This window comes from Lissotriton helveticus, chromosome 2_1 (genome assembly GCF_964261635.1).
Source record: "Lissotriton helveticus chromosome 2_1, aLisHel1.1, whole genome shotgun sequence".
Taxonomy (NCBI): Eukaryota; Metazoa; Chordata; class Amphibia; order Caudata; family Salamandridae; genus Lissotriton; species Lissotriton helveticus.
In genome coordinates this window covers 913,112,976-913,139,127 of record NC_136059.1, presented here as the reverse complement: position 1 = coordinate 913,139,127, position 26,152 = coordinate 913,112,976, and the positions used below count along the sequence as shown (strand labels likewise).

Here is a 26,152-nt window from a genome sequence, read left to right as displayed (position 1 = left end):
ACGTGTAAGCTCCCGGCTCCGTATGCCTTTGAGCCCCGCATGACGATCCTGCGCACGATTTTGATATTACATGGTGGCGGGGCGGAGGTGAAGACGCGCTGATGCCGGCGGCGTGATTCCGGTGTCTCGCCCGGCCTCGCAGACGGATATATTGGTGGAGTTTCCCGACTGCCTTTCACGACCCTGTGCCCAGCCCCAGCCTGCCGAACATGGCCGGACGCTGACTCTTCGGCGGCAGCCGGCAGAACCTGGGCGGAGTTGGCCCGCCGGGACACAGCGGCTCCAGAGCGATTCTCCCTAAGAGTGCCCCGGCGGTCGTATGGTGCGGCTTGAGTGCGCCCTCGGCTTGGTGGCTCGGTGGCATTGTTCTTGGCTGCGGAATCCGGGAGGTGAGCTTTTTGGCTTTGTTTACTGCCCTGCCCGGTTATCATGGGACGTTCCCGTGTATAAGCCTGTGGTTGATTCGGGGCAGAGATGGCCATTACCGCTGATTGCTGTCTGGGTCCACATTTTGGAAGCCCTCGATACTCCAGCAACGGTCTACCCGGGCCGGTCTTCTCCCCACCCAGCCTTGGTTCTCCTTTCCAGCGGGGAGCGCCGGACGGGTGCCTGCACGGGATGGGGTATCACCCCTTGTCCACTGAGGTGCTAAGTGAGGTCCAGTGTGCGGCAACGAGTGACTCTTCGAGGTGGAGGCTCCAACCTGTGCTATCTAATAGCGACATCCTTGCCGCCCTGAATGACTCTAAGTCTGCTTGGAGTGATGGCTGCCGGGCGCTTGGTGAAAGGCTTGACGATCTTGGGGTCTCACTGGGAAAACTGCGTTCGGATGTTCACAAGTTTTGCAAGGGTTTGCCCCCACCTACGTTTGAGGAGGATACTGTGGTTTTGCCTGGATGCGGAGGGGAATGCACGATTCGGGACATTGTAGGTGTCTGGGACGGACTGCCTCCATGTTTCACTTGTTATGAAGATCGCCTTTCCCATCATTTGCCTTTGTCCCCGCCCGCTATAACACCACTGATGCCCCAGGAACTGGTTCCACTACTGTTGCCTCGTATGTCGGCCACCTCCTTCCTCACCCTTGTGTCTGTGCGGTGGTATGTTTTTTCGGACTTGGGACTGGGAGTGATCATCTATGCTGGAGGAGATTCTATCCGTGGCCGGCGGCATCCATTTTGTGCTAGCGAGTTGTGCCCAGGCCAGGTGTGGACATTTTGTCTTCCTTTGTCTACGGAAACGGCGTCTCCTTTGTGGACATGGCACGGGGGACTTACGAAAAAGGGCCAGGGCTAAGTGATTTCCGCTAATGTTTGAGGTCTGTGGGGCTGGGGGAGATACGGATTGGCAAGCTCCTGCGATATGCTTAATAGCACGCTACATGATATTTCGCCCCCGTTTTTTATGGTGCTAAGATGTTGTGGTAGTTTATTGTTTCCTTTGGGGTGGCGCTTACGCTCATGGTAGGGGAGTCCGGGAGCCTGTTGGGTTAGCCCTCCTCCGGTATTATATTACCTTCTTTTCTTTTCTCTTTTTCTCCTTTCTGACTCTAAATTTCGGGTTTCGTTTTCTTGGGCGACAGACACACTGCTAGGGGGGGGGGGGGGGGTAGGCCGTAGCCTCAGCATGCGTGTTGGGTGGGGGTTGGAGGGAGGGGTTTTTTGTTTTGTTTACGTTCCTATGGGCCTTATTTTTCTCCTTTCTTTCTTGGTACTTTTTTCTTTTCTTTTCTTTTCTGGGGTCAGCATGATGGCTAGGTGTAGCGCTGCGTATTGTTCCTGTTGGTTTTATTCTAACATGGGTTGCGATGTTCCACGTCCATGGGGCGGGCAATGACCAGTGGGTGCTGTGAATGTATGTTATTATCCTGATACCTGTCTTTTTATACTGATTTTTCGGTTGCCACTCTTTGTTTTGTCGACTATTGGCTGTGATCATTGCCCGCTATGTGCCTTCAACGGATTGACTGCGCCTGATCCTTCTCATTTAAAAACTTTTAAAATTAACCTATTTTGTATCCAGCGGTCCCTTTTCCCATATGTCGTGCTCTGATTGCTGTTTTCCGTCTCTGCGACTGCTGGACTGTTTCAATCCTGTGTTTTGTGCTATTAATCGATTTCGAGGCCGGCCAGAGTGGTTGTGGGCCCGTATCTGTATGCCTATGATACAAAATAAAGGTTTTAAAAAAAAAAAAAAAAAAAAAAAAAAAAGTATATTTATATCCCTAACAAAATAATCTCCCGCAAGACCCTCCCTAACCCCAAATAAATAGTCCATCAAAAGTCCCCAAAAAACCCAACTCCCAATTCCCACCCCCCAAAAGTCTCTAAAAAAGGGGCAAGGGACACTCTACGGATGCAGGTTGTTCACTTTGGCCTCCAGGGTATCATGCCTTAGGGCCAGGGCATCGTACTCCTCCCGGAGCATGGCGTGATCTAAGCGGAGGCCCTCCATCACCTTTTTGTACTCCTCCCATTTCTTGACCTCCGCCTCCAGGTTGGACACTCTGCGGAGTGCACGGCGCAAGCGAGCCTTTACAGTACTGTGAGGAGGTGCAGCCTTTGCTGCTCGGCGGTGGCGTCTTCCAGCACGGCTCTGGTTGGCTGGAGCACTGCGCTTACCGGCAGAACGTGGGGTCACGGAGGAGGATGCAGAAGATGTAACATTTGATGCACTTGAGTGCGTGTCGTCCCCCTCCATTTCCACCAGCCGGCGATATTGCGCAACAGTGGCATCCAGCCTCCGTTGCCGGGCCAGTACAGCCAGCATACTCCTGCTCGGTTTTGCAGTTTTAGTATTACCAACTATATGAAGAAAGAAAGACATAATCTGTAACGAATGCTCTTTAAAAATATGATTAACACAAAATGATTCAGCAGGAAGTTGTGTCACAGTACAACTAGCAACTAGCCAGCGCAGTACAAATCTATTCAGGCCAGTATCATGGGCGTCTGCATGGAGGGGCAAGGTGGGGCGCTTATGGTTTGGTGCTCTTTCATATGAAAGAGATCTGGCAGAAGTGAGTGACTTTTCCTCTGAGCCGTTAACCACACCAGCAACCGTATCATCTGCACCAGGCCCAGGCGATATGTCTGTTTCCCTCTCTCTCTCGCTCTCTCTGTCTCCCTCTTTCTGTCTCCCTGTGTCTCCCTCTACCTCGCTGTCTCTCTCTCTCTGTCTCCCTTCCTCACCCTCCCTCTGGCTCCCTCCCTCTCTCTCTCTCTCCTTCTGTCTTCCTCTCTCTCTGCTTCTATCTGTCTGTCGGTCCCAGCCTGCTGTAATTACCATATTGTAATTTGTCACTGGGCCAGCACTGGATACACATCATATGCTATCTAAGAGTCAGATAGTACCATGATCCAGCTTACCTGTACTCGCCACCACCACTGCCTGCTTCCTCACAGTCTGATTGTCCGCTGGCGCCGCATCCTCCACCGAGTAGTCCTCAGACTCGGAGTCGATCACGATCACGTCCGAGCTGGCCCCGCCACCAGATGTTCCACCTAAAAAATATATTTAAGACTGTTAGATTACACCACTCACTAGTATTTGGTTTAGGAAGGAAGAAATTTGAAAACAACAGAAAAAATAATTGACTGTCTACTCTAGTCTAAAGTAAAAATGTCCCTCCGTCCAGGGAAGGCTGTTGTCTTGCTGCTTTTTTTTGTCACAATTGATGAATGCTTGCTTAATTTTAACACACACCATTTTTCTCTGAACAGACAGACGCTGGACTTCTACGGACAAGAGCAACATCAACTAAACCAGGTGAAAGCTCGGCTCGACCACAAGAAATGTGTTCCAACTTCCATTACTCATCAACACAGCACCAAGCACTTTTCCTTTTCCAGCTAACTTTATTTTAATATATGTGTTTACTTTTACTTTTAATAAAGCTTTTAAACTTGAATAGACTCTGTGGTTTTTGGTCCTCCAGACTAGAGTGACTGAGCGAAAGGTTTTGTAATTTTTGCAAGGAGGAGTCCATGCCGCTGACAGTTGACACTACCAGGTTTATACAGTGTGCCAAACACACCACTCTGAAATATTATGACTCTGGTCTTTGGTGTCCATAGTTTGGTTTGTGGAGAATTGTCCCTGCAACAGTAGTATTATTGATTTTGCTCCTATCTAAACACTGTTTCGAAAAAATTACATTAGGAACGCTTGGACAACAATAGGTCCTCTATATTTAAATGAAAACTTACTGGGGCCAGCAAAGGAGCACTCGCCGCCCTGGCCTGCATCCTCCTCCTCCTTTGGAGCCACTGCATCCACTGTTTCTGTCCGCTTGCCCCTGGGCGGACCTGACGTACAACATGAAAGAAAGAACAGAAAAAATTGATGATTGCTGCGTGTCGATGTCCTTGTCAACCAAATCAAACATTTAGAAAGAACAAGAACCAACTATTTCAGCCAAAAAGAGGGCTACAAAGGAAGAACTGCACCTGAGCCTCTACTCTAGGGGCAGATTTACAAGCCCCTTGCAGCTCTTTTGCTCCGTTCTTGCGTCACTTTTGTGACGCAGCGCCACAACAAGAGAGGCGCCATGGTGTGGCGTATATTAACAACGTGACGCATATGGGAGATGCATCCCATTCTAAAGCCCTGCGCCATAAGGGAGCGTTCCAGCGCAAGGGAGGGCGTTCCTGCGCAGGAACGCATGCTAAAAGTGGCTATGGGGAATATATAAAATTTCAATCAGTCATTTAGGACAATGATGCGTCACTGAAACCCTGCGCCTGCATGAAGCAGACTTACGGCTTGACGCAGCATTGCTGGAGCTGCGCCATCGTTGCAACGCAACTCCATCAATGAGCCGCCTTTACGGCACCGATGCGTAACGCTTCGGTGACGTTTTGGCACCATGGCGTGCCGCATTGAAAATACGGCGCACCATGGGTGGTGCTGGCGTGCCTCACACTTTGCAGGGATGCGCAGGTAATTGCTAATCTGACACTTAGGGGCCTACTTACGAGTTCTGAGCTGGACACCTCCAGATGTGCACCAGAACAAATGCGTAACGCAAAACTAACCTTGCGTCACGGCAGATGCGCCGCAATTACAATGCGGCAAACCCTGGCGCAAGGGTAGGCAGATGCGTGACGCATCTCGGGACGAAAGAGGGGTGCATCTCTAGAGTCGCGTGGCAGGCGCGAAACAACTATAGCAATGCTCAGGGCTGCCCAATACTCAACATACCGCATCAGTCCTTACGCCTGCTTCAAGCAAGCAGGCATAAAGAATTGACGTAGCAGCGTCGCGGAAGTGCCTGCGTTAAATCTTGTAGATTTCACGCAGGCACTTTTGCGAGGCACACATCTGCCTGACCGCCATCCCCCCCCCTCCCCCTGCGTGGGAACGCTCCCATTGTGGCGCAGGCCCAGGTCTTAACGTGGCGCATCTCCCTAGATGCATCACGTACATGACTCGCAGGGATGCGCCACGTTTACGTCGCTGTGCGTCAGGTAAGGCAGCGTAAACGTGGCTCAAGGGGCTTGTAAATCTGCCCCTTTGTGTCTAGCATTACGCAGTTCTGTAAAGTACACTCATACATTACTCAGCCCAAATAAATGAACACAAAATAGAAAACAAATAAGCAGTGGCACTGCCACAGAGAAGGAGAGCAGTGCACCTGAAATGCACAGAAGATTTTGAAATATTAATTTACCTCTCCTATCAATGTAATCAGCAGCATTATTGCTCTTTGTAAAAAAGTTAAAGCAAACATTTGCAATATTATATAACACACAGAGCAGGAGAAAAAACAGAGTAGTGACGAGTGATGAAAAAATTGCTACTACTACTCACCAAGCCCGGGGACCTCCACTCCCAGCAGGTCGAGCAGGTCGTGCTCCCGGTCCAGGATATCGGTCCAGCGGTGGGTCACCTGATTATAGGTGCGCTGGACCCCCGTGATGTTAAAAAGGGCCCGGCACACCTGCCCCCACCGCTTCCGTCGCTCCTGGCTGTTGGTGTAACCGGCAGCGATCCTGCCGCCTGCCGCGATGGACCTGGGGAGACGGCGCTGCACATAATAAACCAGTGAGCCCACCTCCTCAGGACTGAAGATCTCCCGGGGCACCACCATTTCCGCCCTCAAGCGGCCACACGGGAGCCGGGCACGGGCTGCGGCGCCCGTCTTGGGCAGCTTGACTGCTGTCTTCACCATGTTCTGGGCAGGTAAGGAGACAAAATGAAAAAGAATAAGAGTAGAAAAGAAGGAAATAAAAGTTTAAAAAAGTAGTTGAAAAGTAAACAAAAGTAGACTAAAACACAAAAATATAGACCTAGAAAACAAGAGGGATAGAAAAAAAGTTTAATAGATCAAAAAAAAAATAAAACAAGCAAAGGATGGCAGAGATATACAGAGGATAGAAACACCATGCCCAGACACATAGGAATGAATGAAAAACAAGATGGCCGCCCGAACACGTGCATGTAAGTAAGTTCGCACGCGATTTCTCTCGCGAACTCGTGCAAACTTGTATTCGCAAGGCGCTCATCGCGCGAGATTACACATAGCGGGCGGAAACGGAAATACGTCACGCAAACAAAATGGCGGCGCCCATACTCAACCTTGGGGTAACTCGCACGAGTTCGCGGCTTCCACGGTCGATTTCGCACGACGCCGCGCCTCGCGAATAGGGCGAAATTACCGAAAAACGAGTTTTGCAAAAGCAAAACCAACGAGCAGGTGCAAAAGTTCGAGCTCATCATTTGTAACCATTTACCTGTAGTGCTTCCTGAAGGGGCCCTCCAGAATCCGGTTGCCTACTTGCAACTATTGTGTGACCCTGCTCTGACAGTCACAGAATAGTTACAAGTATGCCATTGCATCCTGTTAAAAAAATTTTACATTGCAACAAAAAGGAAAGGGAGCAGACAAGCAGGTGCCAGCCTTCATTAATGCCAGTTGAGGCAGGGCAGGTGTTGTTGCTTGCAAAACTTAAAGCACTTAGCAGGTGTGCTTTGCTTTGCCTCAATAATGTACACTCACTGGTCAATCAGAGGGTGTTGTGATGACACCGAGGGTGGCATGGGTGTGCCAGCCAGAGGGTGGCATGGGTGAACCAGAGTGCCAGTGTTGACAGAGGATGGCAGTGCTTTGCTTTGCCCCAATAATGTACAGAGGGTGCTGTGATGACACAGAGGGTAACATGGGTGAGCCAGAGGGTGGCATGGGTGACCAAAGAGAGTGCCAGTGGTGACAGAGGGTGGCAGTGATGAAGAAAGCCTTGCAAACAGGCTGGGCACGTAGAAACAACAAGTTCGCAAAACTGGCGACCCGACAAATAAGTTCGCAATTTGCGAAATTGTACAAAACCCTCGCGAACTTGCAGAAACCCGTGCGAACACACCCCCCCCAATCCGCAAATACGCAAATCCGCAAATTCGCGGATTGCGAATCTGCAAAATCCGCCCATGCTTACTATGTACCCCACTAAACCATACCTCTTGTCAAAGGCAAACCTGATCCTATGTGTAGCAACCAGTCAGCAAGTACCTCAAGGACAAACACCAGAGAGAATGCGCGATTCATGTAATTAAACCAACAGTGACTACGTAGCGTTTCGCCACCCACTGTCAGCCCAGCCAAGTCTGCAACTGCACAGTAGCCATCAATACCGGCAACATCTAAAGCGCATTTCCACAGCTCCAGATACATATACCTATGACTTATGGGCTGCATCTACCGCAGATCACAGCATTCTTTGTCTCCCTAAGACTAACCGAATGCTGTCGGTAAACCCTTCTCTTCCCCCATCTTTACTAATACTAATAACTAATGGAGGATAACGAAAAAAATATATAGTATTTTCTTATGCAAATAGCGTATCATGCACTTGCTGGCCACAGTCCTCACGAGATCCACACGTATCAATATTCTACTATTGCACCATCCTGTCAACCCTATTATTATCTGGAGATTTTTTTTATCCCTTCTGTGAACTGGGAAGAGCAATACCTTGCACAAAAACAATTCCCCTTTAAAACCTTTGCTACTTATACGGGCTCTCAAAGCACTTACTTGTTTTACTAACGGTCATTGTAAAGCAAACAGGTAACTCATTCTAGGATTAGAATTACTGCTTAGAAGTTAATACTGAGATGTAGGATCATTTTTTGCATGTCTGCCAGACACTCATTCTTCCATGCATGTGCACAGAATGCAAAAATACAATTTAGCTTAGCAAATTATTCAGAAATGTACGGGAAGGTAAAGAAACAGCCCATATTATTTCTACAAAGAAAAATAGACAAACATTCACTTTATACCCCATGACAGAAAAGCCTTAGCGTGCACAGCTTGTCCAAATTCATGCCACCTAATTCAGCCCTGCCAAAGATCACGCATCTGGCGTTAGACTAACGCATTTCAGTGTGGTGATCCGCATCACTGCACTGAAATGCAAAATCGGGCATAACAGGCATCCAGCCTCCCAGGGTACCAGTGCTGCTAATCAATGCTGGTGTTTTCTGGTGCTTCCCCTGCCTCCTAAACGCTATGCGGTAAATTTCGTTATACAGTACAGCTGCCTGTGTGGTAGTCTTGTAATGCATGTCCCTTTTCTATGCCCACAACATTTTGCCGTATTTCCGTAGTTTGTCCATAAAATTAGGTCTCGCGAGGATTTGTTGCAGGCGCGCGCAAGCGCCATGCACCGGCAGCCTTACGATGTTAGCCGCTTTGAGTGCGACATCTGTACGGACTGGTTCCTGAAGGGAGCTAGGGCTTGAGAAGGGCACCAGAGCTTGGAGTGGGTGATGTTGTGAACTGGGATAACCTCCACTTCCCTGCGGGGAGCGATGTGCAAAAACAGCCGCTCTGCATGGAGGAGCCGGGATCGAAGATTTCAACATAATGACACCACAACGCTAAGTGCCCAATTTCATTGCTGTTTTGTTGTTGGGGGAACAGAAATAACGATGAGTAAGTATTAAAGGAATAACATGCGGGAGTCTGTTTTAAGGCTGATTCCTAATTGTTTTCTTTGAAATTTTCACATAGCGCTAATAGCTAGTTTCAGCAGCAGACATACCGGAATGAAAAACAAAAACGTTAATAGTGAAGGTCCCGTAACTCCTGTGACCTAGGTGATTGGTAACTCTTACCTGTGTTAGAGCATTGATTTCTTCAGATGCAAGATAGATATATAGCTGCACTGATTAGGGGTGTTACATTGAGTAATTGCTAAATGTGTGACAGTCATTTCCGAAAGCGTTACTGTACCCAGGTGACATTGTATTAATACCTCACAATACACTCTCAGAGTGCATAGACATAACCTCCCCTCCCCTTACTTCCATGAATTATTGCTCCTCAGAGGGTTAGTGCCTCTAGTCATCTATCATAATTCCACTTGTTACTGTGGTCAGTCATCTCGCAGCCATCCAATGCCTGTTGGCCATCCCGCGGTCCTCAATGTGTTTCTTTTGACTAGAGTCCATCGGGAGGCATGCTTTAATAGTCTACTATATTGCATCATCCAGCCTCTCAAGTTCAGGCCTAACCCTGCTGGTTGTAGGCCCGTGAGGCCCAATTTACACACACACACAAGAGGCCTCAGTTCACCCTCAGTCCAGCAGATGTTTTATTAATGCACCTACAGACCTTGCTCCGCAGACGAGCTGATTGCGCCAAAGGTCTAGGTGTCTACCGTGGCACGGGGAGCTGTGACCTAACTCTAGTCTGGGGGCATCAGAGGCACCACTGCACATACTTCTTGAGGCTCGGATCTCCCCTCCTCCCACACTCCTGGCTAAATGGACGAAACACTTCACCCAGGCCAGTCTAGACCACATAGTCCTAAAATATGTTCGATCCCAGTTGCACCTTAACTCAGACAGAAGATCACGGATGAGGCACTAGAGGGTAGGTCACTGGATCTTACTGTGATTTTAACAACACAGAAATGGACTGATTACTCATAGATGAAAGCATCTCTTTTTGGAAGGTTTAATCTGACCACAGATTAGCATTTAAAAAAAACTTTGCAGCATTTCTACACAGAGTAACCAGACATTATGGGAGGCCTGATTGGACCTTGAAAGAACTGCCACTTTTAAAGTGCTGGAGGAAGTGTAACCTGGCGCAGGCAAACCTGATTTCTGCAGTCAAACTCCTATGTATTTATTTTGTAGAGTTGCATTAACATGTAGCTGATGGAAAACTGCTTGGCGCTTGCAAATTTGCAAAGACATCTGGCAGGCTGGTCACCATGAGGGTGCAGAGGAATAAACCTTAATTAGAGCACATTTTCACACTGATTCACTCATAGATGCCAAGGTTTCCGATTGGTAAGTGTGACGTTTTAATAATGTAACTGTAATAATGGGTGACATTCACGCAGTCAGTCTGACTCTGCTCAGTTTTCAGTAGCCTGCTGTTAGCACACTTTAGTTCAGTGACTTTATTAGAGTTTCTAGTTGCTCAAATGGGTGTAATTTCTGATATTTATATGTTTCCCTCCTCTTCATTGCTTGATTTTGCTCACAAGAAAGTGTCACTCATAGTCGTTGACATGTCACTCATAATTACACTGAAATGATCAAAATGTCACACATAGCAATCTGAAATCTTGGCAGCTATGCTAATCCTACCACACCCAGCACATTTGAACAACTCATAATTCCATGCCACACAATTCAACTATAAATAATTTACCCCTACAACATTCCATACAACATATTTACAATCCTAAACATTAAAAAATACAAAACTTAATATCACTCCAAAGCACATAATTACACTCCACACAACACAATTCAACCACACATAATTCCACTTTAACCTCTATAATTATACTTCACACAACATATTTACACTCAACTCCAAAACACATAATTACCCTCCACAAAATACAACTCTGCAACTTGCTGCATAATTCCGCTCCACACAATTATACACCACACCATGCCACATAATTCCACACATCACACAATTCCACAATTCATGCCCACACAATTCATCACACAACATATTTACACGCCACATAATACCACTCAGCACCACATAAATTAGCTACACATAATTATGCTCTACTCCATATTGCATAAATACACTCCATATAAATCCAGTCCATGCCATGTAGTAACATTCCACATAACTACACTTCACAACATGCCTCATAAGACCACTCAACACAATTTTCACTCAACAGCGCACACTTCCACGTCACACAAATTCAACTCTACACATTTCCATTCCACACCACACAATTCAACAACAAACTACATAATTCAAACCAACAACACAATTACACAACACACCTCATACATCCAATCTACAACCACAAAATTCCACATCATGCTACAATATTTAACAGCGCACCATATAAGTAAACTCCACTACATACCACTCTACACCACAAAATACCATTCCAGATAATCTCACTCCAAGACACATAATCCCACTCCATGACACACAAAATCCCACTCCACTTAATTCCAGTACACTCAATACCACACAATTACTATCCGCAAAATTACACTGCACGCCATGTCACATTATTTCACTACACAGATCCCATCCACACAACATAATTCCGCAACTAACAATTCCAATCCAAACCATATATGTCCACTTGACACCACACACATTCACTCCACTCCAAACAGAAAACGCATAGGTAAAATACATTGTCCTTTACAACATTAATAGAGCTAACTCTCACAAATGGAGACCAATTGCATTGCAAATGCTTGTTTACCTTCCATTGCGTCCCAGCAGATTATGTTCCTGGAGCTGCAATCCTCCTCCAGCCACTGTCAGCTCTGTGCTGCTTCATCACTTCTCAGAGGAAGAATTCTCTCTCTGAGGGCCCCCTCCCCCATCCTTATTCCTGGCCTGGCTCTGACTGAAGAGAAACAATGTAATTTGTTACTTTGTTTCTCTTCAGTCCTGGGTCAGCGAAGCGCTCAGAGCAGGCTGTACACTGCAGCTGCTTTAGAGCAAGCCTCTTACAGCTCTCTACAAATGAGCTGAGCGGGCCCCTTCACATACTGAAGACTGGGCTCCCGTACCACAGGGGCTGTGGGGGTGTTTGTTACGTCCCTGGCCTGTTTTCTGATTGGACCACAACACCCATCATGGCCTTGTGCTCCTAACACCAGTCCCCAGTGTCAGACATCTTGCTAGTCCATTTCCACTCACTGTCAGGTAAGCATAGTTCCAGGAGTGCTGTTTGTGCTGGTTGGGAAGAGGAGTGTTTGCACTGACTCCATCTCCCATTAGGCATTGTCCTACACACACCTTCCTACCCAGCACCAAAGCCTACCTAGGAACTCTGTTTTCCTGACAGTGAGTAGGAATATGCTAGCAAGATGTCTGACACTGGGGACTGGTGTTAGGCACAAGTGCTTGATGTGAGCTGGGGACAGGTGAAACCCCAGTCACCATTGTCAGGGATCCTGCTAGTAGATTTCGAACCTCTGTGGTTCCTGAAGGGTTGATTGGGCTGGATGGGAAGAGTGAATGTAGGTCAGGGCCTTTTGAAAGTTGTGGCCAAACCAAACACCAGTCCTCAGTGTCAGTCATCTTGAAAGATCATTTCCACTTACTGTCAGTAAAGCATAGTTCCAGGTAGGTGTTTGGTACTGGGTGGGAGGAGGAGTATTTACAATGGCCCTGTACTACACACACTCTGTCCATGCTGCCCAATGAGCACAAGGCTTCCATGAAAGTGAGTGGAAATGTACTTGCAAGATGGCTGACACTGGGCACTGGTGTTTTGTGCACACATCCTTGATGTGAGTTGGGGACATGTGAAACACCAAGATGTCTGACAGTGGTGCCTGTTGTCTGAGTTGACCTCAACTCCCATCATGGCTTTATGGTTTAAACAGCAGTCACCAGTGTCAGCCACCTTGAGAGTACATTTCTACTCACTGTCAGGTAAGCAGAGATTCAGGTTTGCTGTTTGGGCTGGGTGGGAAGAGTGTGTGTAGGAGAAGGCATGATGGGAAATGGAGTCAGTGTAAACACTACTCATCCCAAACAGCCCAACAAGCCCAGCAGGAGCTATGCTTACCTGAAAGCGTGGGGACGTGTACTATCAAGATGCCTCACAGTAATGCCTCTTGTTTGACTTGACCACAACTCCCATTATGGCCTTGTGCTACAAACAAGATTTCCCAGTGTCTCTGGAAGAGACTCTCCATGGAATTAAGTAACACCGGAAGAGACCCTCCGTGAAATTAAGTAACACCAACCGAGTCCCTCCGGGCTTAGCGATTGATGCTACTCTCAGCACAGTACTTCTAAGTTACGTCATGGCCAATTAAGTTGAACCATTACTTCTCACAGCAATTCAAGCTTCACATGGGACTTCTGGGGTTATGTGCCAATTGTTTCATTTTGTGGAATTGGAATTTCCTAGTCTGGTCCTATATGTTTGCACTGCCTGTGCAGCATCGTTATACTAAGGTTGCTCATTTTCTTGGTCGTGAGGAAGACCCCAGTTGAAGGAACTACTGGCCTTCCGTGATTCTCTGGGGTCGAAACATCTTTCACCTTGACCTGTACTTTAATTGATGCCCAGATGTGGACGATGAAATGCGTTTTGATAGCGTCTTGTTACTTGGGATTTTGATTAGTCAGCAATTCAATATTGATAGAAAAGTCTTTCCAATTCTGGTAAAAACTGTAAATATCTGCACCAATACCATTCTATTCCTGTCTCACCACGAGCACTTCCATGAGCACTTCTTTTCATTTCACGTTCACTGAAGCAACCATTGACATTGTTAAATATGAATGAATTGACAATATAAACATCAATAAAAAAACTTAAATGTCTACATTTTTGTGTATAAATGTATTAATGTTGTATTCAATGTTAGATATGTTTTTATTAAATATAGTGTTTAAAATAATATGTTTTAATTAAATATATATACAATTGTATTTTTTCTATTTACAACTATGTTATAAGTAAAATATTATACTACATTAGACTATATTACTTTGTTAAGGTTACAAATTAGTTCACACATATTTAAATTATTATTCCCACACCAGTTAGTATTAATTCAAAGTAGGTGTTGGACACTAAATTGAATTCATTTACTATTCCCACTCCAGTTAGCATTAAATCAGGGTAGGCGCTGGACACTAAACTTAATTAATTTACTATTCCCGCTCCAGTTAGCATTAAATCGGGATAGGGGATGGATGCTAAACTTCATTAATTTACTATTCCCACTCCAGTTAGCTATAATCCAGGGTAGGTGCTGGACACTAAACTTAATTCATTTACTATTCCCACTCCAGTTAACATTAATCTAGGGTAGATGCTGGACACTAAACTTAATATTTTACTATTCCCACAACCAGTTTCCATTAATAATAATAGGTGCTGGACACTAAACGTAATTAATTTACTATTCCTACTCCAGTTAGCATTAATCCAGGAAAGGTGTTGGACCCTAAACTTAATAATGTACTATTCCCACTCCAATTAACATTAAGGTAGGTGCTGGACCCTAAACTTAATTAATTCACTATTCCATTCCAGTTAGTATTAAGTCAGGGTAGGTGCTGGACTCTAAACTTAAATGTTTTACTATTCCCACTCCAGTTAGCATTAATCCACAGAAGGTGCTGGACACTAAAGGTAATTAATTTACTATTCCCACTCCAGGTAGTAGTAAGTCAGGGTAGGTGCTGGATTCTAAACTTAATTATTCACTAGTCCCACCCCAGTTTCTATGAATTAAAAGTAGGTGCTGGACACTAAACATAATATATTTACGATTCCCACTCCAGTTAGCATTAATCCAGGGTAGGTCATGGACACTACACCAAATTAATTTACTATGACCACTGCAGTCAGCTTTAATCCAGGGTAGGTGCTGGATACTAAACTTAATTAATTTACTATTCCCACTCCAGTTAACATTAATCTAGGGTAGGTGCAGGACACTAAACTTAATTATTTCACTATTCCCACTCCAGTTAGTATTAAGTCAGGGTAGGTGCTGGACTCTAAACTACTATTCCCACTCAAGCTAGCATTAAACCAGGGTAGGTGCTGGACACTAAACGTAATTAATTTACTATTCCCACTCCAGTTAGTAGTAAGTCTGGGTAGGTGCTGGACTCTAAACTTAATTATTTACTATTCCCACCCCAGTTTCCATTAAGTAAAAGTAGGTGTTGGCCACTAAAATTAATTATTTCACTATTCCCACTCAAGTTAGCATTAATCCAAGGTAGGTGCTAGACACTAAACTTAATTAATTTACTATTCCCACTCCAGTTAGTAGTAAGTCATGGTAGGTGCTGGACTCTAAACTTAATTATTCACTATTCCCACCTCAGTTTCCATGAATTAAAAGTAGGTGCTGGACACCTCACTTAATATATTTACTATTTCGAATCCAGTTAACATTAATCCAGGGTAGGTGCTGGACACTAGACTTATTTAATTTACTATTCCCACTCCAGTTTCCATTAATTAAAAGTAGGTGCTGGACACTAAACTTCATATATTTACTATTCCCCCTCCAGTTAACATTAATCTGGGGTAGGTGCTGGACACTAAATTTAATTAATTTACTATTCCCACTCCAGTTAGTATTAAGTCAGGGTAGGTACTGGACTCTAAACTCAATTAATTTACTATTCCCACTCCAGTTAGTATTAATCCAGGGTAGGCCCTGAACACTAAACTCAATTAATTTACTGTGCCCACTCCAGTTAATATTAAGTCAGGTTATGTGCTAGACTCTAAACTTAATTAATGTACTATTCCCATTCCACTTTCCATAAATCAAATAGTAGGTACTGGACACTAAACTTAATAAATGTACTATGCCCACTCCAGTTACCATTAATCCAGTGTAGGTGCTGGACAGTAAACGTAATTCATTTACTATTCTCACTCCAGTTAAAAATATTCTAGGATGGGTGCTGGACACTAAACTTCATTAATTTACTAATCCCACTCTAGTTAGATTTAAGTCAGTACAGTTGCTGGATTATAAACTTAATTAATTTACTATTCCCACTCCAGTTAGCATTAATACATGGTAGGTGCTGGACACTAAACTCAATTAATTTACTATTCACACTCCAGTAAGCATTAATTCAGGGTAGGTGCTTGACTCTAAACTTGATTAATTTACTATACCCACTCCAGTTAACCTTAAATCAGGGTAGGTGCTGGACACTAAACTTAAATAATTTACTATTACCACTTCAGTCAGCTTTAATCCAGGGTAGGTGATGGATACTAAACTTAATTAATTTACTATTCCCACTCCAGTAAACATTAATCTAGGGTAGGTGCTGGACACTACACTTAATTAATTCACTATTCCCACTCCAGTTAGTATTAAGTCAGGGTAGGTGCTGGACTTCAAACTTAATTAATTTACTATTACCACTCAAGTTAGCGTTAATCCTGGGTAGGTGCTGGACTCTAAACGTAATTAGTTACTATTCCCACTACAGTTAGCATTAATCTAGGGTAGGTGCTGGACACTAAACTTAATTAATTTACTATTCCCACTACAGTTAACATTAATCTAGTGTAGGTGCTGGACACTAAACTTAATTATTTACCTTTTCACTCTCCAGTTAGTATTAAATCAGGGAAGGTGCTGGACAATAAACTTAATTAATTTACTATTACCACTCCAGTCAGCTTTAATCCAGAGTAGGTGATGGATACTAAACTTAATTAATTTACTATTCCCACTCCAGTTAACACTAATCTAGGGTAGGTGCTGGACACTAAACTTAATTAATTCACCATTCTCACTCCAGTTAGTATTAAGTCAGGGTAGTTGCTGGACTCCAAACTTAATTAATTTACTATTACCTCTCAAGTTAGAGTTAATCCAGGGTAGGTGCTGGACACTAAACTTAATTAATTTACTATTCCCACTCCAGTTAACATTAATTCATGGTAGGTGCTGGGCACTAAACTTAATTCATTTACTATTCCCACTCCAGTTATTAGTAAGTCAATGTAGGTGCTGGACTCTAAACTTAATTATTTACTATTCCCACCCCAGTTTCCACAAATTAAAATTTGGACACTAAAATTAATTAATTTACTATTCCCACTCGAGTTATCATTAATCTAGGGTAGGTGCTGGACACTAAACTTAATTAATTTACTATTCCCACTCCAGTTAACTTTAATCTAGTGCAGGTGCTGGACACTAAACTTAATTAATTTACTATTACTACTCCAGTCAGCTTTAATCCAGGGTAGGTGCTGGATACTAAACTTAATTAATTTAATATTCCCACTCCAGTTAACATTAATCTAGGGTAGGTGCTGGACACTAAACTTAATTAACTCACTATTCCCACTCCAGTTAGTATTAAGTCAGGGTAGGTGCTGGACTCCAAACTTAATTAATTTACTAGTACCACTCAAGTTAGCATTAATCAAGGGTAGATGCTGGACACTAAATGGTATTAATTTACTATTCCCACTCCAGTTAGTAGTAAGTCAGGGTAGGTGCTGGACTCTAAACGTAATTAGTTACTATTCCCACCCCAGTTTCCATTAATTAAAAGTAGGTGCTGGAAAATAAACTTAATTTACTATTCCCACTCCAGTTAGCATTAATCTCGGGTAGGTGCTGGACACTAAACTTAATTAATTTACTATTCCCACTCGAGTTAACATTAATCTAGTGTAGGTGCCTGACACTAAAATTAATTAATTTACTATTCCCACTCCAGTTAACATTAATCTAGTGTAGGTGCTGGACACTAAACTTAATTATTTACCTTTTCACTCTACAGTTAGTATTAAATCAGGGAAGGTGCTGGACTCTAAACTTAATTAATTTACTATTACCACTCAAGTTAGCGTTAATCCAGGGTAGGTGCTGGACATTTTAATTTACTATTCCCACTCCAGTTAGTAGTAAGTCAGGGTAGGTGCTGGACTCTAAACGTAATTAGTTACTATTCCCACACCAGTGTCCATTAATTAAAAGTAGGTGCTGAAAACTAATCTTTATTAATTTACTATTCCCACTCCAGTTAGCATTAATCTAGGGCAGAGGTCTTCAATCTGTGGGGAGTGACCCCAGGGGGGTCGTGGAGTCCTTGGAAGGGGGTCGCAGATTCTGTCAGAGTATGCAGTTCCTGGCGGTGGGCTGATTGAGGGTGCTCACGGCGGATGCCTAATTCACACCGAGGGGTGAAAAATATCAAAGCCTCATTAACAAGTAAAAGGTCTTTTAAAGACCTGTGAAACACTCGGGTGTGGCTGTGTGTGTGTCCCTGAAGCTGTTTCAGCCGGGCTCACATACACAAGCTGGGGGAGGAGGCTGTAGTGTAGCTCTTTGAGTTCAATGGAAGTTGCGCGCCTGGAGCTGTGGGTCCCGAGACATGTCCCATAAATCATTGGTTCAAGTCCCAGGAGCCCTCATACCTGGCGCCTGTGCGGGGAAATGCGCCTGAGAGTCTGTTCTTCATGGTGAGATGTTGTTACAGCCTATCTGCCCCCTCTACCCCCCGCCCCCAGCAGGGAGGCACAGAGAAGCCCTCCCATGAGCGGGTAAAAAGAAGGAAGAAGACGCAGAGAGAAACTGACCCCCCCCCCATGAGAGAATCACAGAAAAGGTGGGTGGAGGAATGATGGGTGAATGGATGGATGAAAGGGTGGACTGATGAAGGATGGATGGATGTAAGGATGAAGGATGGATGGATGTGTGAAAAGGTGGGTGGATGAATGATGAGTGGATGAATGAAAGGGTGGATGGATGGATGGATGGAAGGATGAAAGGATAGATGGATGAAGGATGGATGTATGGATGGATAAAAGGTTGCATGGATGAATGATGGATGGATGGATGTGTGAAAAGATGGGTGGGTGAATGATGGCTGAATGGATGGATGAAAGGGTGGATGGAAGAAGGATGGATGTATGGATGGAAGGATGAAAGGGTGGATGGATGAAGGATAGATGTATGGATGGAAGGATGAAAGGGTGGATGGATGGATGAAAGGATGAATGGATGAAGGATGGATGTATGGATGGAAGAATGAAAGGGTGGATGGATGAAGGATAGATGGATGGATAGAAGGATAGAAGGATGAAAGGGTGGATGGATGGATGAAGGATGGATGTATGGATGGATAAAAGGTTGCATGGATGAATGATGCATGGATGGATGTGTGAAAAGGTGAGGGATGAATGATGGGTGGATGGATGGATGAAAGGGTGGCTGGATGTATGAATGTATGGATGAAAGTGTGGATGGATGAAGGATGGATGTATGGATGGATAAAAGGTTGCATGGATGAATGATGAATGGATGTGTGTAAAGGTGGGTGGATGAATGATGGGTGGATGCATGGAAGGGTGGATGGGTAAAGGATGGATGTATGGATGGAAGGATGAAAGGGTGGATGGATGAAGGATGGATGTATGGATGAAAGGATGAAAGGGTGGATGGATGAAGGATGGATGGATGTGTGAAAGTGTGGGTGGATGAATGATGGATGGATGGATGGATGTGATGAGGTCTATCAGGCGCATTTATGGTTGTAAAAAGTTGATGATGAGGAGTACCAGTTTCTAGAAACTTTTGTCGGAAGGGGGTCCTTCTGCCTAAAAAGGTTTTACAAGGAGGTCTCGGCATTAAAAAGTTTGAAGACCTCTGATCTAGGGTATGTGCTGGACACTCAACGCTTAATTCATTTACTATTCCCACTTCAGTTAACATTAATCTAGGGTAGGAGCTGGACACTAACATTTTTTTTTTTTTTTATAGATGTAAGTCGTTTATTGCACATTTTGCAAGTAAATACACAAGGTCACGCCTACAACCTCAACAGGCCGGCTGCTTACTTAGATAGCATGTGCTGGGTGCCGTTAGGTGTACACAGCCATTTAGCAGACATCCATAGGACCGGCGGCGCGGTAACAATCAACATGGACATGTTAATACAGTGCATCACATTCCTCAGTGCATATTCTTTCACTTACATTTTACTTTTCACCCTTATCCGGAACTTTAAGAACAGAAAACAAAACAAGAAACCATTTTAACTACCATCACTGTGTCACAGCAGTCTCCCTCCTTAGTCTAATGATGTCAAAACTTCGCACCCCTAAGGTATTTCGATTACAAATCATTCTATTGGTATCATTCGGCACTGGCCACCGATTGCGCCTGCAGGTAATCCCTCAGATACGTCCAGTAGTCTTTGGGACGTGACCCAGCCGGCAAGTCCTCTTCATAAGTAGCTAGTGTATCCCGACAATATGCTAAGTCTTCCAGCCAGTCTTTCACCCTCGGTCCCTTTTTCACGTTCCAATGCATTGAAATCCTTCTTTTAGCCATTAAAAGAGCTATCACACAAAACTTTCGCTTCTTCGCTCTGAGCTGCGGGACAAGGCCTAATAAACAGATTAGGATCGTGCACTCAAGCGTCTCTCCAAGCATCTTACTTATCGCTTGCACCACCCCCACCCAGTACTCTGCCACTAAATGGCACTGGCAGGCTAGATGTATGAAGTCTGCGTGTTCCTGCCTGCATCTCACACATCTCGAATCTTCACGCAAACCATATCTGTGGAGTCGCTCAGGCGTGTAGTACACCTGGTGTATGTACTTATAATGAATTATCCTAAGGTTTCCATTAGGTGTTAGCATACTGGTGAGTGAACATGCCGTCTCCCAGTCCTCCTCAGACAGCGTGTCATTCAATTGCGTGTTCCATTTACCCCTCATCTTTTCTGTGTTCCCCCTGTGTCTCTCTGCAAGCTTATGTATAGTCTGGACACCAGGTGTGTGGCCGTAGGAGCCGCCAGGAGCAGCTGCAGTGTGTCCAGAGTTTTGGGCTCCTCCGGGAAAGTAGTAAAGTGGTCCTTCACTGCTCTTTGTAGTCTGTAATAGTTAAAGCTGAATAACAGTGTTGGATGACTAATGTAGTGCAGCTTGTCTAGTGTTTGAAAAACCCCATCTTTGTACAAGTCCTCCATTGTGTCAATGCCAGCATGTCGCAGCAAGTCCATCCCCACCGGTTCCTGTGTGACCGACAGAGCTGGGTGATTTGCCAGTGGGAGCTTTGGTGCATAAATCGGTAATTTGCCAGCTGCCTTACCCATCAGCCTCCAGGCCTCAATGGTGGTGTTCACTGGATTTATGTCTTATGTGGCAATATGTTGACTAGTGGGATTGGGTCAGTATCACCTGTTTCCACCGCTACATGTGTTAGAAAAGGTATCTCGTGAAACCAGTAATGCGCGAATTGCGCCTGAGCGCAGAGATAATATAGATACATGTCAGGGACTTTAAAACCTCCCCTCTCATACGGCAGTGTCATTGTTTGTAATTCTATTCTAGCGTGCCTACCCGCCCAGAGTAAACTCAGTACCACTTTATTAATGTTGCGGAATACCTCTGTCGGGGGTCTAATGGGGATGTTGGCAAAGAGATATAGGAACTTGGGCAGTAGTACCATCTTCACAATCGCGGCTCTGTCCGCTAATGACAGTGGCAGTCTATTCCACCGTTTGATTTTATCTTCTAGCGACGATATCACTCTGCCGTAGTTAGTTCTAATTACTTGTTCTGGGTCCCTGTGAAACCATACTCCCAGGTATTTAGTAGGTTCTTCTTGCCACTCTAGTGGGTAATCCATTTTGAACGGGGCAGTGCTGTCAGTCAACGCCAAGACGAGGGACTTCGACCAGTTTATCTGTAGGCCAGAGTGGTGGCCGTATTTTATGTATTCCCGTATTAAGGGGTTGAGGTGCTGTTCTGGGTTTTTGACATAAACTACCATGTCGTCCGCATACAATGATATGTGGATTGAGCGTGTTGGGAGTTGTATTGCCGAATAGTGGTGATGTTGTCTAATTTTACAAGCCAGCGGCTCCAATACTAATGCAAAAAGCATCTGGGAGAGTGGGCATCCCTGTCTCGTCCCGCGACATATTGCAATTGGTCCTGAGACATGCTTGTTAACCCGAATACGGGCCGATAAGTTCGTGTACAGCATGGAGATCCACTGTGTAAATATAGGAGGAAATCCCATCCGCACCATTACTGTGTGTAAAAATTTCCAGTCTATCGTGTCGAACGCTTTGGCAGCGTCTAACAGCACCGCTACCGCTTTGACCTCCGACGCCAGATAGTGGGCTAGCGCAAAGAGTGTACGCGTGTTATGTGTGGTTGATCTGTCCGGTATGAAACCGGACTGGTCCGGTCTCACCAGTAATGGCATTAGTGGTTTAAGTCTCGCAGCCAGGAGGCTCGCTATTATTTTCGTGTCCACGTTTATGAGGGACAAGGGGCGGTAAGAGTCGCATTGCTCCCCATCTTTTCCCGGTTTGAGCAATGCAATTAGCATTGCTTCCCTCATAGACGCCGGCAGAGTTTGCGCCTCGTGCGCTGCACCGTACAGCCGGACCAGATGTGGGGCTAATAGATCCGCAAAAGTCTTGTAAAATTCTGTCGTGAATCCGTCAGGCCCTGGTGCCTTGCCGTTTGGTAAATGTTTGATAGTGTCTACAACGTCTTCCACTGTGACAGGGCGGGCTAAGTATTCCCTGTGGTTATCCGATAGCCACGCGATTTCTACGTCTGCCATGTATGTCAGCATGTCTTCCTGCGGCGGTGTGGGACGCGCTTCATACAGTTGACCATAAGAGGCCATGAATTCACCCAGAATCGCTTTGATGTCCCGCGTGACTGCTCCCTCTCGTGTTTTGATCGCTGTGACATGGTGTTGCGGTCTACCCTTGCATATTTTCTCGGCTAGTGCCCTGCCCGGTCTACCTCCCTCTCCATACACTCTGGCTGTCTTGCGTTTGGTTATGTAATTGAGTTCATCTATTGCAAATTGTTGATGTTCCTTCAGTAGTGTTTGAATATTCCCCAATAATGTTATGTCTCTCGTCTGGGCATATCGCTGTTCTAGGGCCTGTATAGCTGTTTCACGTGTGGTCAATTGCTGTCGTATGTCTTTCAGAATGCCCGTGGTAGTACTAATGCATACTCCTCTTATTGTAGCTTTGAAAGCTTCCCAAAGTAGGCATGGATCATCCGTCGTGGGGTAATTTAGATCGAAGTAGTCCATTATTGCCTTGTGGATAGTGTCAGTGTATATTGGGTCTCACAAAGCTCCAGCACTAAACCGCCATGTGAAGGGCGGAGGGTCATAGTGTGGTATTTGCAGCGCCAAAAGCACAGGACTGTGGTCCGATAGCGTTCTCGGCAAATGACTGACAGAGACGGTCCATGCCACTACCTCACGCGTGCCCAACCAGTAATCCAGCCTAGACCAACTATTGTGCGCCGCAGTGATATGTGTCGCAACTACCCCCCCTGGTCTCTGAACTTTCCATATGTCAGTCATCTGTAAGTCAGTGAGTGCATCTCGTAGAGTCATTCTCGCGCGCGTATGCGGTTCTATTGTGTTCTGTGATCTATCCAACCCATCTTGTAGTGCGATGTTAAAGTCACCACCCCATATTATGTGTTCGATCTGAAGAAGGGCTATGTTTTGCCATAATTTTGCAAAGAAACCCGGGTCATCCGTGTTGGGGCCATACGTGTTCACCAATGCAAGTTGTCGATGTCTCACCGTACCAATGACAATAACGCTTCGCCCTTCGGCGTCCCTATGTACTGCCGAAATCTCAAAGTGTACCCCCTTCCGTATTAAAATGCTGACACCTCGAGAGTATGTGGAGTAGTGTGAGCTGGTAACAGATTCTGCCCATCTAGCTCCCAGGGTAGAGTCGGTGGTAGCAGCCAAGTGCGTCTCTTGAAGAAATGCAATGTCTACGTGTAATCTATCAAAGTAGGCGAAAATCTGACGTATCTTCTTTGGATTTCCCAGCCCCGAACGTTCCATGTGATGAATTTCAGTGCGGTGGAGTGTGTCATGTCAGAATGGTGGGAAGTTATCCTGGTGTTGTATGTGACAAAATGCGGTGGGTGTAGTGATTTGGTAACGCTCAAGTTTAGGTTGTAGAGTGCAGTGCTTTACAGTTTTCCTGGTAATGATGGAGGTCGCAATGCTTCTCAGACACAGTGACTTAGTTCGAACATCCCATAATCCCCCTCTCCTCCCCCCTCCCACTTTAGCACCCAAACTTTGCCAAAGCCATCCCCTGAAAAGAACAAAACAGTCAATAGAGCTGTAATAGGGGCGCACCCGCTTGGGGGTGTCGCCAGGTACACACTTCTCCATACACATAGTGGATGTGGACAGGTGCATATGCCGTTCTTAGATTTCGTGCATGACTAACCCGCACTTCCGCCTCCGACCGCCCTTGGTATCCCCCGTTGTAACACAAAACATTCAGCCTTCGGGCTCAGTGTATTGACAGTATGTCTCAGTGAACCTATCAGTGGAACGCACCCCGATCTCTTCCTCCCTCCATCACCCTTTGTCCTGGTCGGACCATGAGGTTACTCACTGTTCAAGTCGTGTGGGTGGTGCTAGAGCTCAGTGTGGGTCCGCATAGGGGGCCCCACTACACACAGTTCATGTAAGTCCAACACCTCACTTCGCTCGTCGTGTGCCACGTGTCTCAGTAGATTCAATTAGTCTTTGTCCACATCGACGCCCGGGTGGTGTCAGGGCTAGCATGGTGTAGTCCTTCACATGGGCGTTACGTTGAGCCCTCTGCCAATTCAGTCGTTGTCACTTCCTTGGTCCTCACGGTCTTGAGTTTTCGTCGTCTTCCCAGTTTTTTGACGTATTCATGCGCTGCTTGGACAGTGAGGAGGACAATGGGTTTACCTGCATTGGTGATCTTGAGTCTTGCTGGATATAGCATAGCGTATTCCACGCCTAGTTCTCGCAATTTCTTCTTTATCGGTGCAAATTCCTTCCTTTCTAATTGTACAGCCATGGTGTGGTCAGGGTAAAATTGTAGGGTGTTTCCCTGATGCGTGATGACACCCCGTTCCCTGGCCAGCTTAAGAACTGTGTCTCTGTCTCTGTAATTTAGCATGCGGGCGATTATCACACGTGGCTGTGCTCCTGGTTTTGGCGTGGGTGCTAAGGAGCGATGCGCTCGTTCCACAAGGAAGACTGATGATAAATATTCCGCGCCGAACAATTCCTTTAACAACTTCTCTACGTACTCTTCCATTTTGCCCGTGTTTGTGGACTCCGGCAGGCCCGCTATTCGGACGTTGTTGCGCCTGGATCTAGCTTCTTGATCCTCCACCTTGGCGCGCAGTAACTCCACAGTCTTTTCCATACCGCCACATACTTTGGTTGTAGTCGCAGACTCGTCTTCCACCCTTGATATCCGTTGCTCCGCCTCCACCAGTCGCTCGCCATGTTTATCAAGTTTGGCGGCCATGTTGTCCACGCGCAGCACCACATTATCCAATTTATTGTTCATTTCATGTAGGCTTTGTTGGATAGCTCGCAGGACCTTCTCCATACCTGTCCCATCGCATGCCTCACTGTCTCCCTCCGTATCCGACGTCCTTGCGGCGCTTTTTGGTTGCTTTTTCGCTTCAAACTGCGGCTTAGTTTGTTGCTTTTCTGGCTTTCCCATTGTGCAGGAGCGCGATGGGGCGCCTCGCCGTGCTTTTTCTGCAGTAACACTGTCCAAGTCTCGTGATGTTTGTGATTGACGGTTCCTTGGCGTATTCGTCCGTTGAAGACCTGTGTTATTCATCAGCCTCTCTACGTGTGCTTTGGGGTAATGCGACAGTTCGGTAGTAGAATCTCGTGATATGCCTCCGTGGAGTCGTGGCTCACTAGTTGCCCTCCTTCTGTGCGTGGTATGCTGGGGTGGAATACTTCAACACATGAGCACATGCACCGCTATGCTTTTCAGCGCAGGGGCCAGAGTGTAAGCCCTCTCATGCATATTTAACAAATGGCGTCACACATTCCCGTTGCGCTTCACTTGCATGCGTACGCTGTCTATTGTGGTGCACTCGCAGCAGGTCGTCGTGCTCGACGATCGGTGCAGCCTCACCTGCCGGGTCCTTGCCCAGGAATGGCCGCTCCACCTCCTCCGATAGTGTTACAGCAACAGCGTGGTTCGCCTGACGGATAGCAAAGTTCTTTAAGGGGCGCGTTGTGTTAAGCACCAACCAGCAGTCGCGTTTTCACCCATCAGTATTGGCCACATGCATCTGCTTGTGGGGTCCGCTACGTTGTGGAGACCCGGGGAAGTCCTGATTT

The 26,152-nt window shown here is 45.8% G+C and overlaps 1 long non-coding RNA gene across 1 annotated transcript in view; it reads right to left on the bottom strand.

Moving 5' to 3' along the window:
- LOC144819543 (uncharacterized) overlaps positions 1-11,796 on the bottom strand; it is a 34,870-nt gene extending 23,074 nt beyond the window's left edge. Inside the window, exon 1 of the long non-coding RNA XR_013607437.1 lies at positions 11,715-11,796. This is a non-coding gene — a long non-coding RNA (uncharacterized LOC144819543). The remainder of the gene's footprint in view (positions 1-11,714) is intronic.
- Between the last annotated feature and the right edge of the window lie 14,356 nt (positions 11,797-26,152).